This window comes from Triticum dicoccoides, chromosome 2B (genome assembly GCF_002162155.2).
Source record: "Triticum dicoccoides isolate Atlit2015 ecotype Zavitan chromosome 2B, WEW_v2.0, whole genome shotgun sequence".
Classification (NCBI taxonomy): Eukaryota; Viridiplantae; Streptophyta; class Magnoliopsida; order Poales; family Poaceae; genus Triticum; species Triticum dicoccoides.
The window spans coordinates 3,669,098-3,684,598 of record NC_041383.1 but is presented as its reverse complement, the minus strand read 5'-3'; the positions used below and the strand labels follow the sequence as shown (position 1 = coordinate 3,684,598).

General features: G+C 42.4%; 1 long non-coding RNA gene across 1 annotated transcript; it reads right to left on the bottom strand.

Annotated features, from left to right (window-relative positions):
* Nucleotides 1-9,312: 9,312 nt before the first annotated feature.
* On the bottom strand, nucleotides 9,313-10,257 carry LOC119366739. The gene is made up of 3 exons (XR_005176094.1): nucleotides 10,221-10,257; nucleotides 9,902-9,982; nucleotides 9,313-9,471 (listed from the first exon to the last, which is right to left on the bottom strand). It is a non-coding gene; the product is annotated as an uncharacterized LOC119366739 (long non-coding RNA).
* Between the last annotated feature and the right edge of the window lie 5,244 nt (nucleotides 10,258-15,501).

Genomic DNA, 15,501 nt, shown 5'->3' with positions numbered 1-15,501 from the left:
GCAAGCAAGCAAGCAAAATATGGAGTATCAAGTTTCCTAGTGCTCCCTCAAATTGTAAGATTTGCTATGCATGCTCGTGTCAGTATTTTATTTTAGTTTTTGAAGGAATTTGCGCATGTGAAGATTTCGGTATGAGATACATGGAGGTTTTTCAGAGTTGTTTTTTTCTTTCTGTAATACATGTGAAGAATTGGGTATGAAAAATGGAGCTTTTTTCATAGTGAAAAGTGATCTTTTTGGTGTCGTTTTGTTGTTGCTCTAATCGGCATGTATCTCATACTGGAAGACTTTGGTAATTGAGGGTCGGGACATGAGAGAGAGCAGACTGAGTTACCTTGACGGTCTCCATGGCGTCCGCAGCGGCAGCGGGGTCTCGGAATAGAAACATTACCAAGTTAGTATCAACCTGAAGAATAATCTGCAGAGTTGCAAGTCCGAATACAAGTTGCAGCAGCAAGCAAACACGGATAGATGGGCATTGACAAGCTCACCGCGATTATTTTGCAGCCAGTGCCGAACAACGCCGTGCCTCATTGCTCCAAGGGAGACACACACGATGAGCCCCTTGTCCTCTGCATTTACCGGGGATGATGCAGTACCGAATCAATCATGCTGCTGCACAAGGACATGATAAATAACAAATCTTGAGTCAAATGGAAAATCTTGAGCTCCAATCATAATGAGAGAAAAGAGGAAATCATGCCTTTTCATCAGCGGAGAGAGCCTGAGGACAACGACGCCATCCAGTGCATCTTCATCAGCGAAGAAAGCACGAGGACGACGGCGCCGTCTTGTGCATCTTCAAGCCCAAACCGTGTCAACTTCTGCAGCACCGCTTGGCAAGAGAAAATGACCGGTGTCGTGCGCGATGGAGATTTCCCATCATCTCCGGTAGGTTTGACGGATGAAAGGAGTATCTTCCTGAGGAATGCAATCTGGGTGGACATAAAAAGATCAGTCTAGTGCAGAGGAAAAGAGGAATGTCAGATTTCTCAACAGTAAGCCACACAACAATTCTCTTGTGTCAAAGGGAATTTACAGGAATTAACAAGACAACATCTTCCCCTAAAAACAATGCATACTTATTCACCAGCCTAGGAATGCAAAGTGCTCGTTCCAGTTCCACACAATGAAAGTTAAGTGTTGGACCTGATCAAGACAAGACAAAATTGCCATAGATAGGCTCACTTGTGTGACCAGCAGAAGAATTTTCGCTACAAGATCTCATCTTGGCTTGTCAAATCTCATACTAGAAAAATTATTGCACACTAGTGAAAACAAGCAACATCTCCGGGTAATTGACGACCGGGACACGCAGGACATGAGAGACAGAGAGAGCAAAGAGAGATACCTTGACGATCTCCATGGCGTCGGCAGCGGGGTCGAAGCAGCTGTTGCGTCCATGGAAGAGGCGGCACACAGTGGTCTACACCTGAGGACACCAACATTATCATGTTAGTATGTGTCGTTAGTATCAACCTGAATATAAATCTGCTGCAAAGTTTTCAGTTTTCTGAAGAAAGAAGGAACTAAAAGTTTCAGGTTTTTGCAGTTTAGTCGCCTCTGAACATAAATTGCAGCAAGCAAGCAAGCAAATATGGATGGGCATGAGAGGGAGTAAGGGCCACTGATGATGAATGCTGAACTAGGATGAGCAGAGCCTGCACTCACCACCCACATAGAAGGCAATGACAGAATCCCTTCCCCTGGCACGAGCTTCGGATCAGCGGTGGCAATTGTTCTTGCCTAATGAGGATCCTCCATGGACAAGGGAAGGTGTCATCAGACCACCGTAGTCCAATTAGTGCTATACGGCCTGCACAAGGATCACACGAGACATGCATGGTGAATGCTACAGAAAAACAAGACAAGCGTTTGCTCCATCGTGGGAGCAGCGGCGACCCGGGAATAAGCAGACCCGGAGGAGCGAAGCGGCGGTCTTCTAAGTCAAATCGAAACCACCACACAAGCACTTGACAAAGCAGCATCAAAAGCTGCCGGAATGCAACATCACAAGCACTTGAGTTACAGTCAAGACCGTCGACAAAAGGGAACGTCAGGCCATAGTAAGGTTGCTGCGATGGTGATTCGATAAAGCATCACATACTTTTCTGTACAGAGGGCTCCTCTTTTCGTACTTGAGGGAGTTCCTCTCCTCCACCAAATCCGTCATCTCCTCTTTCAAAACATTGTTATCAGCGGGATGGAGTGCTCCTTCCGCGAGGCGGGCGTCTGGAACGGCGATTCATATCATGTCCTCGATGTCCTGCACTCCACCTTGGTCATCATTGAGGGTGTCTGTTGGGCAAACATCAACGTCAAAGCAGAGAAATGGAGTCACACACAGGGACATGGCAGCATTTAAGAAATGGAAATACATAACTAGTACTCCCTCTGTAAAGAAATATAAGAGCGTTTACATCACCGCTTTAGTGATCTAGACGCACTTATATTTGTTTACAGAGGGAGTATATGTGATAGTGTTACCAGTGCAAGAGAGAGTAATTCCAATCTTACGCAATTTGAATATCATGTTTATCTTACTATTACAAGTGTGTGTTTATTATAAACGACATGGCAGGCAGCTCAGGTCTGCACCTGTCATCATTTTGCCCATACATATACATACATACAGCAAGAGAGGCAAAACTTAGCAGATTGGAAGGCTTGTTGTACAGGGGCATGATCACAAACGAAATAGTAGAGTAGTATTTCAGGATGGTGCTATATATTCTGTAGCAAACAAAGTTGTACGCTCCATACAAAGTGATGTAATAATACCAGACATAATTGCCATAGAAAGGCTAGCATGTGGGAATCCCTACAAGAGCTCATGTTGTCTTGTCAAATCTCATACTGGGCACACACACACAAATTGTTGCACTAGTGAACACAAGCAGCATCTATGGGTACGTAATTGATGGCCGGGACACACACGACATAAGAGATACCATAAGGAGCTCCATGGCATGGACGCCCATGGAAGAGGCGGCACACAACAGCCTGCGCCTGAGGACACCAACATTGTCAAGTTAGTATTCTTGGTTAGTATCATCAACCTGAAGATAAATCTGCTGCAGAGTTTTCAGTTTCCTGAAGAAGGAAGGAACTAAAAGTTTCAGATTTCTGCAGTTTTATCTGTCTGTGAAGATAAGATGCAGCAAGCAAGCAAGCAAGCAAAATATGGAGTATCAAGTTTCCTAGTGCTCCCTCAAATTGTAAGATTTGCTATGCATGCTCGTGTCAGTATTTTATTTTAGTTTTTGAAGGAATTTGCTCATGTGAAGATTTCGGTATGAGATACATGGAGCTTTTTCAGAGTTGTTTTTTTCTTTCTGTAATACATGTGAAGACTTGGGTATGAAAAATGGAGTTTTTTTCATAGTGAAAAGTGATCTTTTTGGTGTCGTTTTGTTGTTGCTCTAATCGGCATGTATCTCATACTGGAAGACTTTGGTAATTGATGGTCGGGACATGAGAGAAAGCAGACTGAGTTACCTTGACGGTCTCCATGGCGTCCGCAGCGGCAGCGGGGTCTCGGAACAGCAACATTACCAAGTTAGTATCAACCTGAAGAATAATCTGCAGAGTTGTTAGTTTTTCTGAAGAAGGAAGTAAAAGTATGAGATTTTTGCAGTTCTGTCTAGCTCCGTCCGAATACAAGTTGCAGCAGCAAGCAAACACGGATAGATGGGCGTTGACAAGCTCACCATGATTATTTTGCAGCCAGTGCCGAACAACGCCGTGCCTCGTTGCTCGAAGGGAGACACACACGATGAGCCCCTTGTCCTCTGCATTAACCGGGGATGATGCAGTACCGAATCAATCATGCTGCTGCACAAGGACATGATAAATAACAAATCTTGAGTCAAATGGAAAATCTTGAGCTCCAATCATAATGAGAGAAAAGAGGAAATCATGCCAATGATTCTGAAACAATAGCATAAGGCAAAAGAATAGGAGTATTTTAGCATAAGGCAATGATCCTGAAAACAGCGGGCAATCGAGCTGTCTAAGCCCAAACAATAGCAAATGTTGAGAACACATTTGCAACACAGAGACACCCATTGGTGATTTCGTGCGGACATGTCGAGAGCACAACACACACATGGGGTAGAGATGAACATGAGAAGAGAACATTACTAAAGTAAAAAGCATGATGATATGTGGCAGCCTATATGATTGGAGCAGTAGCAACAAGGGAGCTGAATTACACATCCTAACTAAACCCAGGACCAATGGCTCGGTTATGAGACAATTGACATGCAAGCCTAGCACATAGGCAAGCAGATTACTCTGAATTTCCTCTCCAACACATGTCTGAATCTGGCTATTGCTATGTGTGGGCGTGTGTTGCGAAACTGAAACTATGAATTTCCTCTCGAATACAAGTCTGAATCTGGCCTACTATCATTCGTGTACCTCACCTCCCCCCAAATCGATCTCTTTATAGTTGCCAAACTAAAAGTTAAGTGTTGGAATCAATCAAGCCAAGAAAAAATTGGCATAGATAGGCTCACTTGTGTGACGAGCAGAAGAATCATCGCTACAAGACCTCATTGTGTCTTGTTGAATCCCATACTCCCTCCGTCCCAAAATAAGTGACTCAACTTTGTTCTAACTTTAGTACAAAGTTGAGTCACTTTTTTCGGGATGGAGGGAGTACTACACACGCGCACACACACAGGGTTGCACTGGTGAAAAGAGGTAACACCTCCGGGTAACTGATGGTCGGGAAATGAGAGAGAGAGAGCAGAGTGAGATACCTTGACGGTCTCCATGGCGTCCGCAGCGGCAGCGGCAGCGGGGTCTTAGAACAACAACATTACCAAGTTAGTATCAACCTGAAATATGCAGAGTTTTCAGGTTTTTCTGAACGAGGAAGTAAAAGTATGAGATTTTGTCAAGCTCTGTCGGAATACAAGTTGACAGCTCGACCCGGCCGTGGGAAGGAGGAAGAAATCTGGTCGGAGGGGAGGAAGAGCCGGAGCGAGGGGGTCTTGGCGTTGTGCTGCATGCCGTTGGAACTCGCCGGAATCGCGGCGGCGGCGAGGGGAGGGGAGGGAGACAAACAGGAGGTGGATGGGGGATGCGATTCGTTTCAAATTTCTGTTCTTCCCTTTTCTCTCCTCTTCTTTCTTCAGAGACGAGGAGACGGCGGACGCACAAATTTAGTTTTGAGAGAGGAACGTTGTAGCGGACTCCTTCTAATTGTTCGATAGGATCGCCATCGTCTTCGCCCGATCTCGTTCGTCCGTCCATTTGTCGACATCCGACGGCCCGCAAAATCAATCGTGAGCAGCTGGCGGGGATGGATCCGTGGGAGGCTCCCTCATTGGTCGGCCAGCGGTGAGTGCCCACGGATAGATTGGCTCTCCGGCCAATCCCAGCCGTCCGCCACATCCGACGGCTTAGATACATGGGGATTTTGTTTTGGGTGTTGCTCCATACTGATTGGTCAACCCACGGATCGATGCCCGGCAAGGGGACGCTGGCGATGTGGGTATTTTTTTTCGCTGCAAAAAAAGATGTATGTTATTTTGAAATGAAAAAAGTAACACGTGAGGTGCTGTTGTGTTTAGGTTGTACGAGTCCAACGGCTGGTGCGGGGGTCATTGAGGGGCAAGATTTTGCGTTTGGAGAAAGTTTGAGTTTCCCTAGCGTGCGCGTCGATGTTTGGCGCGAATTTGTACCACCGGCTGATCCAAGAGTCGTGCGTCGAATGGGCAGGATGTTTCTCTCTCTCTCTCTCTCTCAAATCATACCGCGTGCTTGTTGTCTAGAAAAAGAGGATCGATCTTAAGTTCTCCACCAATAAAAATTTACCCTTAAAAAACAATAAATATTTTGTTCTACAATAATAATACAACACTTGATACATAACTAAATGTAAGCATTCTCATATTCCCTTTGAATAGGTCAATTTACATACCGAAATGCAGAACACGAAGGACCCCACAACGACCACGGTGGTGCTAGCGACAAGTAACCAAACTGAAAATAGTGTAAAACCGAGACGAGATTCCAGCAATAAAAATCATTCCCATGCATTATTACAAACCCCATCCACAATGTTTTGAAAATGAAAAATAATGAAGTTAAAAAGATAATCCAACAAACGTAACTAACGATGTACCTCAATCCCCATCCACACAATAAAGGACACATGCCACTCCGGAACTACAACATAACGGAATTTCATCAACTCCAAAAGCTAGAATTATAATGGCGAGTAGAAGCTCAACAAACAAAAGAAGTCATGCCTCCTACTAGCCGTCCGACAAGCATTCTTACTCTCCTATGTGAACATCAAAGGAAAAAAATGTAAAACCCAAAGCACCAATTGCCACCAGAAAGATAGGGATATTATTAAAGCCAAATAGACTTCACGGCTACAAGCTATTTAGAGCAAGTGTTAGAGCACTGACATGAAAAGAATATGAGATCAATATGACTAATTAAAATACCATTAATCAAGCAAGCTTTACAACTACATGCTATTTAGAGCAAGTGTAGGAGCGCCGACAAGAACACGATATGAGTTCAACAATACGAGTTCAATATGGCCATTATTTTTTAATCACAAGAAATGAGGTTCTAATGGCTGATAGAAGATGAACATACAAAAAGAAGGTCATGCAAAATTCTGATTCTTTTTAAAATATTTGGTTATCACCGTCTAGACGCAACACAATTTTAAGTAAGTGGAAAGAAATAATCCACACTGGTTTCATGTTGAATAGCATGTACAAGAATCAAATAGAAGTGCATGCTAGCAACAAGGATAGAGGGATCCGATCAACTAGAAATAAAAAAAAAGTCAACAATGCCCTAGACAGTCGCAACCAACAATGGAAGAATTTTCCATTTTGGGCTCAAGGTATCTCAAACTTCAATTCAAAAAGTCCCACATCAAGAACATCGGCTTTTTACGCTATCATGTTAAAAAAAACAGTATACTTAAAGCACCCATAGGCGATGTTGAGGGTTCTATTCTATAAATCATGTTCTCAAATTTGGTGATTATGAGCACCAGGATATGATTCACCGGTATGTTTTCTATCATCTAACTAGTGCTTGTAGCAGAACTGTTATCTACTTGAACCTTGTACAAAAAACTAGTGTGGTTGCATCATGATAGTGTTGTCACCCTTAAGGACGTGTGGAAAAACAAATAAAATTACAGGTGAAAAATAACATATACATCCACTTCTTGTTTTTCTCATCATTTGGCTTATGTCAATGATAGCAAAAGTGAAAAAAAACTAGTGAGAATCAATATTTATGTTTTACACATAAAGATGAACAAGGACACTCAACTGAAAATATGGTAAAAAAGATGAGCATAAACTAACCGCACTCTTAAAATGATTCAGAAAACAAGCACAAGATGAAACCAAGAACTATATATGTGAAGACATCATTTTTTTCTCCAACAAGCCTGCTTATTCTCTTATGTAATCATCAAATGGACAAAAAATAATTCAATCTCAAACCCAAAGCACCAACTGCCACCAAAAAGGTAGGGATTTTATCAAGGCCAAATATACTTCTGGCTACAATCTTTTTAGAGAAAGTGTTAGAGCTATGACATGAACGCGGTATGAGATCAACATGACCAATTAGTAGATGGACAACACAACTCTTGACTAAAAACACCATTAATCAACCAGGCTAAAAATCGCTCATTACAAGTAAATGGTCTATAAAGAGTTAGGCTACTTCAACACATTCAGACTATTTTTGTTGTCTCGGTTTTACTATTAATTTTCAGTAAGAAATAAGGTTATATACGCCCGCAAGGGCAAACCATCCTTTACGCATTTGTATGTATCGTATTGTACATACACAAACATTTGTTCGTACTTCCATACTGCAATGTACTTACACTACTTTACTTTCTTTGGGGCGGAACTTAGGTCAGAGTAACTGTAATTCGTTCCAAACACTGCTCGGCCGGTTTGCTAGCAGTGCGTGTGTGCAAACTGTTTCCTGGCTGACCTCTTGATTTTATATCCATGATGGACTGGTGGTTTGGGAGTTACTTCTTTTTCTTCTGAAATTTATCTCATGAGTTTTCTGGTGTAGTCCGCAGCCAACTTGCATGTTTCAGAATTTACTTACATGAGTTTTTTGGTTGCAGTCTGCATGCAACCTTTGGATTTCAGAACTTACCTCTAGAGTTTTCTTGTTGTAGTCTACGTGAAACCTTCAGGTTTCAGAATGAACCTCTGGAGTTTTCTCGGTGTAGTCTGCATGTAACTTTCAGGTTTCAGAATTTACCTCCGGAGTTTTCCGGCTGTAGTCTGCACGCGACTTTCACGTTTGAGAATGCGATTATGTCAGCTTCATCTAGGTCTGCACTACAAAGAGAACAACCTTAGTATGTAAGATTTATAAACCTGTTCAAGAAAAAAAATTAATTTTTTGTCCCAAAAGCAACCCAGCCAGAAAGCTGGAGTTGCTCTACGCAGTAGAAAACGCCCACTGTTTAGTTTTCATAATAATAAAAAGGGCACTATATGTATACATTAGTTTGCAAGGTCAGCTGCAAACAGCAACAAAAAATAATAATATGAGGATCAACAGACACATGATTGATTAAACATTTAAGGAGTTCAGACAAAGATGTGTAGCGTGATCCTGTTCGGTTGGTAGGAAATCTTCAAGAAACAAGGCCTTGCTGGGTCAGTTCATAAAGTTGTTGAAAGTGTAATATAGCCTTCCATCTTGTAGGACCAAGCCTCCTTATCAAATTTGTAATGCACAAGAGAAGACCATGGTTGGGATCAAAATATTACACTTACTAATAATCGTTTTATTTATGCAACCAGAGCCTTCTTATCCATTGGAAAAAAAATACTAGTACTTACTAATAATCTTTTTATTTATGCAACCGGATCCTTTGTTGGGCCCTGACAAAATCCATCACCTCGCTAACAGGCTTCCACGAGCATATATGTCGCGCGATTATTAAAAAAAGAGAAAAGAGATACGCGATGCCTCCCACTCAGACCCAACAACACCCCTGCCTCCCACCCCTCTTGGCCCGCAACATCATCCATGAAAGCAAACTGAAAAATGAGTACGATATAGATTGAGAAATGCCTGATGCTATTGAGCATAGCAACAAGACAGAATGAGAATACAAACATGAAATGCAGATTGGAGAAAAAAATATTGAGTCAAATGGAAAATCTTGAGCTCCAATCATAATGAGAGAAAAGAGGAAATCATGCCTCTTCATCAGCGGAGAGAGCCCGAGGACAACGACGCCATCCAGTGGATCTTCATCAGCGAAGAAAGCACGAGGACGACGGCGCCATCCAGTGCATCTTCAAGCCCAAACTGCGTCAACTTCTGCAGCACCGCTTGGCAAGAGAAAATGACCGGTGTCGTGCGCGATGGAGATTTTCCATCATGTCCGGTAGGTTTGACGGACGAAAGGAGTATCTTCCTGAGGAATGCAATCTGGGTGGACATAAAAAGATTAGTCTAGTGCAGAGGCAAAGAGGAATGTCAGATTTCTCAACAGTAAGCCACACAACAATTCTCTTGTGTGAAAGGGAATTTACAGGAATTAACAAGACAACATCTTCCCCTAAAAACAATGCATACTTATTCACCAGCCTAGGAATGCAAAGTGCTCGTTCCAGTTCCACACAATGAAAGTTAAGTTATGGACCTGATCAAGACAAGACAAAATTGCCATAGATAGGCTCACTTGTGTGACCAGAAGAAGAATTTTCGCAACAAGATCTCATCTTGGTTTGTCAAATCTCATACTAGACAAATTGTTGTACACTAGTGAAAACAAGCAACATCTCCGGGTAATTAACGACCGGGACACGCAGGACATGAGAGAGAGAGAGAGAGAGAGAGAGAGAGCAAAGAGAGATACCTTGACGATCTCCATGGCGTCGGCAGCGGGGTCGGAGCAGCTGCTGCGTCCATGGAAGAGGCGGCACACAGTGGTCTACGCCTGAGGACGCCAACATTATCAAGTTAGTATGTGTCGTTAGTATCAACCTGAAGAAAATCTTCTGCAGAGTTTTCAGTTTTCTGAAGAAAGAAGGAACTAAAAGTTTCAGGTTTTTGCAGTTTAGTCGCCTCTGAACATAAATTGCAGCAAGCAAGCAAGCAAATATGGATGGGCATGAGAGGGAGTAAGGGCCACTGATGATGAATGCTAAACTAGGAGGAGCAGAGCCTGCACTCACCACCCACATAGAAGGCAGTGACAGAATTCCTTCCCCTGGCAAGAGCTTCGGATCAGCGGTGGCACTTGTTCTTTCCTGTTGAGAATACTCAATGGACAAGGGAAGGCGTCATCAGACCATCATAGTCGAATTAGTGCCAGACGGCCTGCACAAGGATCACAAGAGACATGGATGGTCAATGCTATAGAAAAACAAGACAAGTGTTTGCTCAAAAGATACAATATGCATGCACAAGTACTCAAGCTTACTAGTTGAACCTGGGTACAAATCGATCTCTCCGAATAATGACTACAATCCCAGCCACCAGTCCATGGATTTGAAATGAGAATTAACTAATATTCCCTCTGTCCCATAATATAAGATCTTATTACGTCCAATATTCTCACATATTGGACGTAAAAAGATCTTATATTAAGGGACGAAGGGAGTACAGATGAGAATACTCCAAAAAGTACCCATCGACGAGTGACATCATACACAGGAAAACAAATGAAACATTTTTTATTAATATGCATCTCTTGAAATTACTACATCAGAACCCAGCAAGAGCATCTACGCAAAACAACAGAAAGGACGGAAAGGATTATCTCATCTGTGTAATGACTCCCAGAGGCAAAGAGACTTTTCTACAAGAAGGGTACAGTACACCCAAATGTTCTAAAGTCAGAAGGATCCTCTACAAGTACGGTGAATTCTTTTCACCGAAGATGCATGTGCTCTTCTACTTGATCGTTTATACTTGAAAGCATAACCATGCTAAGCCGGAGTGCACATACAACAGCAACAAGGGCTAGTACAACCAGTTGATGATGTTGAATTAAACATACAGCAAGACAATTAATCAAGCTAGCTAGGACACACCACAACAAAGTGTAAACCAAACACCAGGACCACGTCTACCAAATCAGAACCATGGTACTACTAATGCCAAAGATAGCACGCATTGTTGAAACTTGAAAGACAAAAACTGAAGACATCCATATATTATCCCTTGTTCACTACATAGCATGCAGCAGAAGCATTGTTTGATCCTCCCCATGTTCCTGGTTGGATTGGTGTTGGCATTCGCTCCTCCCCACGTTCATGGCTAGCTACAATGATTTGCAGAGGATAGAACCTCCCCTCTCCTCTCTGAAGAAGGAAGGAAGCTTCTATTTTGTGTAGTTTCCCCTCTCTGAATATAAGTTGCAGCAAGCAAATTGGATGGGCATGCACAACCAGAGCATAGTTTTAGAGGGAGAGAAAGAGGAGGGTGATATATACCTCCCAACGTGGGAGCAGCGGCGACCCGGGAAGAAGCAGACCCGGAGGAGCGAAGCGGCGGTCTAAATAGAAACCACCACACAAGCACTTGACAAAGCAGCATCACAAGCTGCCAGAATGCAACATCACAAGCAATTGAGTTACAGTCAAGAGCGTCTACAATGGGAACCTCAGGCCATAGTAAGGTTGCTGCGATGGTGATTCAATAAAACATCACATACTTTTCTATACACAGGGCTCCTCTTTTCGTCCTTGAGGGAGTTCCTCTCCTCCGCCAAATCCTTCATCTCCTCTTTCAAAACTTTGTCATCAGCGGGATGAAGTGCTCCTTCCCCTAGGCGGGCGTCTGGAACGGCGGTTCATATCATGTCCTCGATGCCCTGTACTCCACCTTGGTCATCATTGAGGGTCTCTGTTGGGCAAACATCAATGTCAAAGCAGAGAAATGGAGTCACACCAAGGGACATGGTAGCAATTAAGAAATGGAAATACATAACTAGTACTTTATGATGGCAGCAATTAAGAATCTATAAGAGCGTTTACATCACTACTTTAGTGATCTAGACGCTCTTATATTTGTTTACGGAGGGAGTATATGTGATGTTGTTACCAGTGCAAGAGAGATAAATTGCAATCTTACGCAATTTGAATATCATCTTATCTTACTATTACAAGTGTGTGTTTATTATAAACGACATGGCAGGCAGCTCAGGTCTGCACCTGTCATCATTTTGCCCATACATATACATACATACATCAAGAGAAGCAAAACTTAGCAGATTGGAAGGCTTGTTGTACAAGGGCGTGATCACAAATGAAATAGTAGACTATTTCAGGATGGTGCTATATATTCTGTAGCAAACAAAGTTGTACGATCCATACAAAGTGATGCAATTAGACCAGACATAATTGCCATAGAAAGGCTAACATGTGCAAATCGCTACAAGAGCTCATCTTCTCTTGTCAAATCTCATACTGGCACACACACAAATTGTTGTACTAGTGAAAACCAATAAGCAGCATCTATGGGTACATAATTGATGGCCGGGACATGCAGGACATGAGAGATACCTTAAGGAGCCCCGTGGCGTGGACGCCCATGGAAGAAGTGGCACACGGCAGTCTGCGCCTGAGGACACCAGCATTATCAAGTTAGTATGCTCGGTTACTATCATCAACCTGAAGATAAATCTGCTGCAGAGTTTCAGTTTTCTGAAGAAGGAAGGAACTAAAAGTTTCTGTCTTGTCTGTCTGTGAAGATAAGTTGCAGCAAGCAAGCAAGCAAGAAAAATATGGAGTATCAAGTTTCCTAGTGCTCCCTCAAATTGTAAGATTTGTTATGCATGCTCGTGTCAGTATTTTATTTTATTTTATGAAGGAATTTGCTCATGTGAAGACTTGGGTATGAGATCATGCCTTGTATGAGATACATGGAGCTTTTTCAGAGTTGTTTCTTCTTCTTCTGTAATACATGTGAAGACGGGTATGAAAAATGGAGCTTTTATCATAGTGAAAAGTCATCTTTTTGGTGTCGTTTTGTTGTTGCTCTAATCGGCATGTATCTCATACTGGAAGACTTTGGTAATTGATGGTCGGGACATGAGAGAGAGCAGAGTGAGATACCTTGACGGTCTACATGGCGTCCGCAGCGGCAGCGGCAGCGGGGTCTCGGAACAGCAACATTGCCAAGTTAGTATCAACCTGAAGAATAATCTGCTGCAGAGTTTCCAGTTTTATGAATAAAGAAGGAAGTAAAAGTATGAGATTTTTGCAGTTTTGTCTAGCTCGGTCCGAATACAAGTTGCAGCAACAAGCAAACACGGGTAGATGGGCATTGAAAAGCAGAGCATACCTTCCATCCCAAGGCGACCCAGGAAGAAGCAGAGCCTCCTTGTAGGCATGCGCGCATGATGCATCACGGAGTGCAGCCGAGGAGTTGGAGTCCATGGAGAAGACCGGAGCTGTTGGTGGCCCTTCCATGACGTCGCCCTGGTCCTGGTAATGGTCCTGGTCTTGGAGACCGGGGTGGGTCAGAGAGGGAGATCCTCATGGTTTGTGCGCGAGATTTGGGATGGACGCATGCGCGCTGCAGGATGGAAAAGAAAAAGAAAGAAAAGAAGAAGAAGAAAGCACGTGCGTGATTTGATTGATGGTGCCGCGCGCGTGAGGAGAATTAGCGGTGCGATGGAGAACGTTTAGTGATGGATGGATGGACCGATGGATGAATGCGTAATTTGTATATACGGCTCAGTCCACCCAACCAAGCCATGGCCTGGTGGTCCATGCATGCGTGCGTAAATTGTAAATACGCCATGTTTGGCTTGGTGGCCAACATGTGTTTTGGCGGCTGGGGAGCACAGCCATGAGAGCCTCCGCGACGTGGTCACCAACTTCATCCTCGCCGGCCGCGACACTACCTCGTCGGCGCTAGCCTGGTTCTTCTGGTTAGTGTCCACGCGGCCCCACATGGAAGCCAAGATCAAGCGTGAGATCCGCGCTTCAGGCCGCCGTGCTCCGCGAATTTCAGCTTGGACGAGCTGCGCGAAATGCACTACCTCCACGCGGCCATCACCGAGTCGATGCGGTGGCTGCCGACGTGCACAGATGGCCTACATCCAGATGAAGTACATCGTGGCGTGCGTGTTGGAGGGGTTCAGCCTCCGGTACGTCGGCGGCGAGGGGCATCCAAAGCTCGTAATGTCAATGACGCTGCGGATGGGAGGCGGCTTGCCAATGCATGTGAAGGACAAGGGAGGCTAGCTCGGCTGCTTGGAGGAGTCAGTTTCATCACAAATCACAACTACCGTCTACTCCATTCCTCCAGCTAGTACTGTTCTTACTTGGTTTGGGAAATAAATCTTCAACTAGTGGCCGGGTTACCAAAGCCGCGCATTTGTGCTGCAAGGCTTGCATTTATAATAATTGTACTTGTACTAATATCCATTATTATTGTATTTACATCCAGAAAATAAGATTATGTTGCATCATCGATCTTTACTACAATTTGCTATGATTAGTTATTTTCATTTTTACTAACTACCTGTGTGCCCCGAGCATTTGCGCGGCTAGATTTCCTATATATTTTTATATCTAATTATATTTTACAATGTAGTATGTTTTTCTATAAGAATAATAGACGATAGTATTTTGAAAAGTATAACATAAAATAATACTACTAAATACATTTCTGAACAGATGGCGTGCTATAATTTGAAAAGTTTGATCGCACATAAAGACATCTATTAATGAACCAAGGGGCATCAAAATTTTATTTGACCAATGTAAATATTTTGTATATATAATGGTAGACAGAGTTATAAAGAGAGTACGTACTATTCTCAATCTACAATGTGACGATTCATTGTTTGTTAGATAATTAATTCCACTGTTGCCTAACAATTGAATGTAACCAATCGATGCATATTGACCTGACAATGTTGAAAAATTATCTCTCTATTAGCCATTAAGGTTCCCATACAAAGTTGACATAATGTTATTTTTTCCTTTTCAATTTCATGGGTTATTTATAGCTTTCTTATCCACTATAAACAATTTTCCATACAAAAATAATGACTGATCTATATACTTTAGATGTCACATGGACTTCACAAGAATGCCAAATTCTTAATTTCCCTATATACTTAATTTGAGTCTAATTTTCTTTATATATATGTCTCATATACTACCATGTGGTACTATATATACTACTTTATCATTTTAAATATATTCATATATTATATCTAAGATATTTCAAAGCAAGTTACATGAAAAAATTGCATATGAACCCATAGTTTTTGTTATATTTGTGAAATACGTACATATTTGTACGTAAAAAAGAGCATACTCAAAACATGGTATATACTACCTAAAAATTAGTGTATATACTACCTAATCATTGTTATATACTACATACTACACGTACATACTCTCAATTTTGACAGATACTACATACATCATACAAAATGTATATATATATATATATATATATATATATATATATATATATATATATATATAT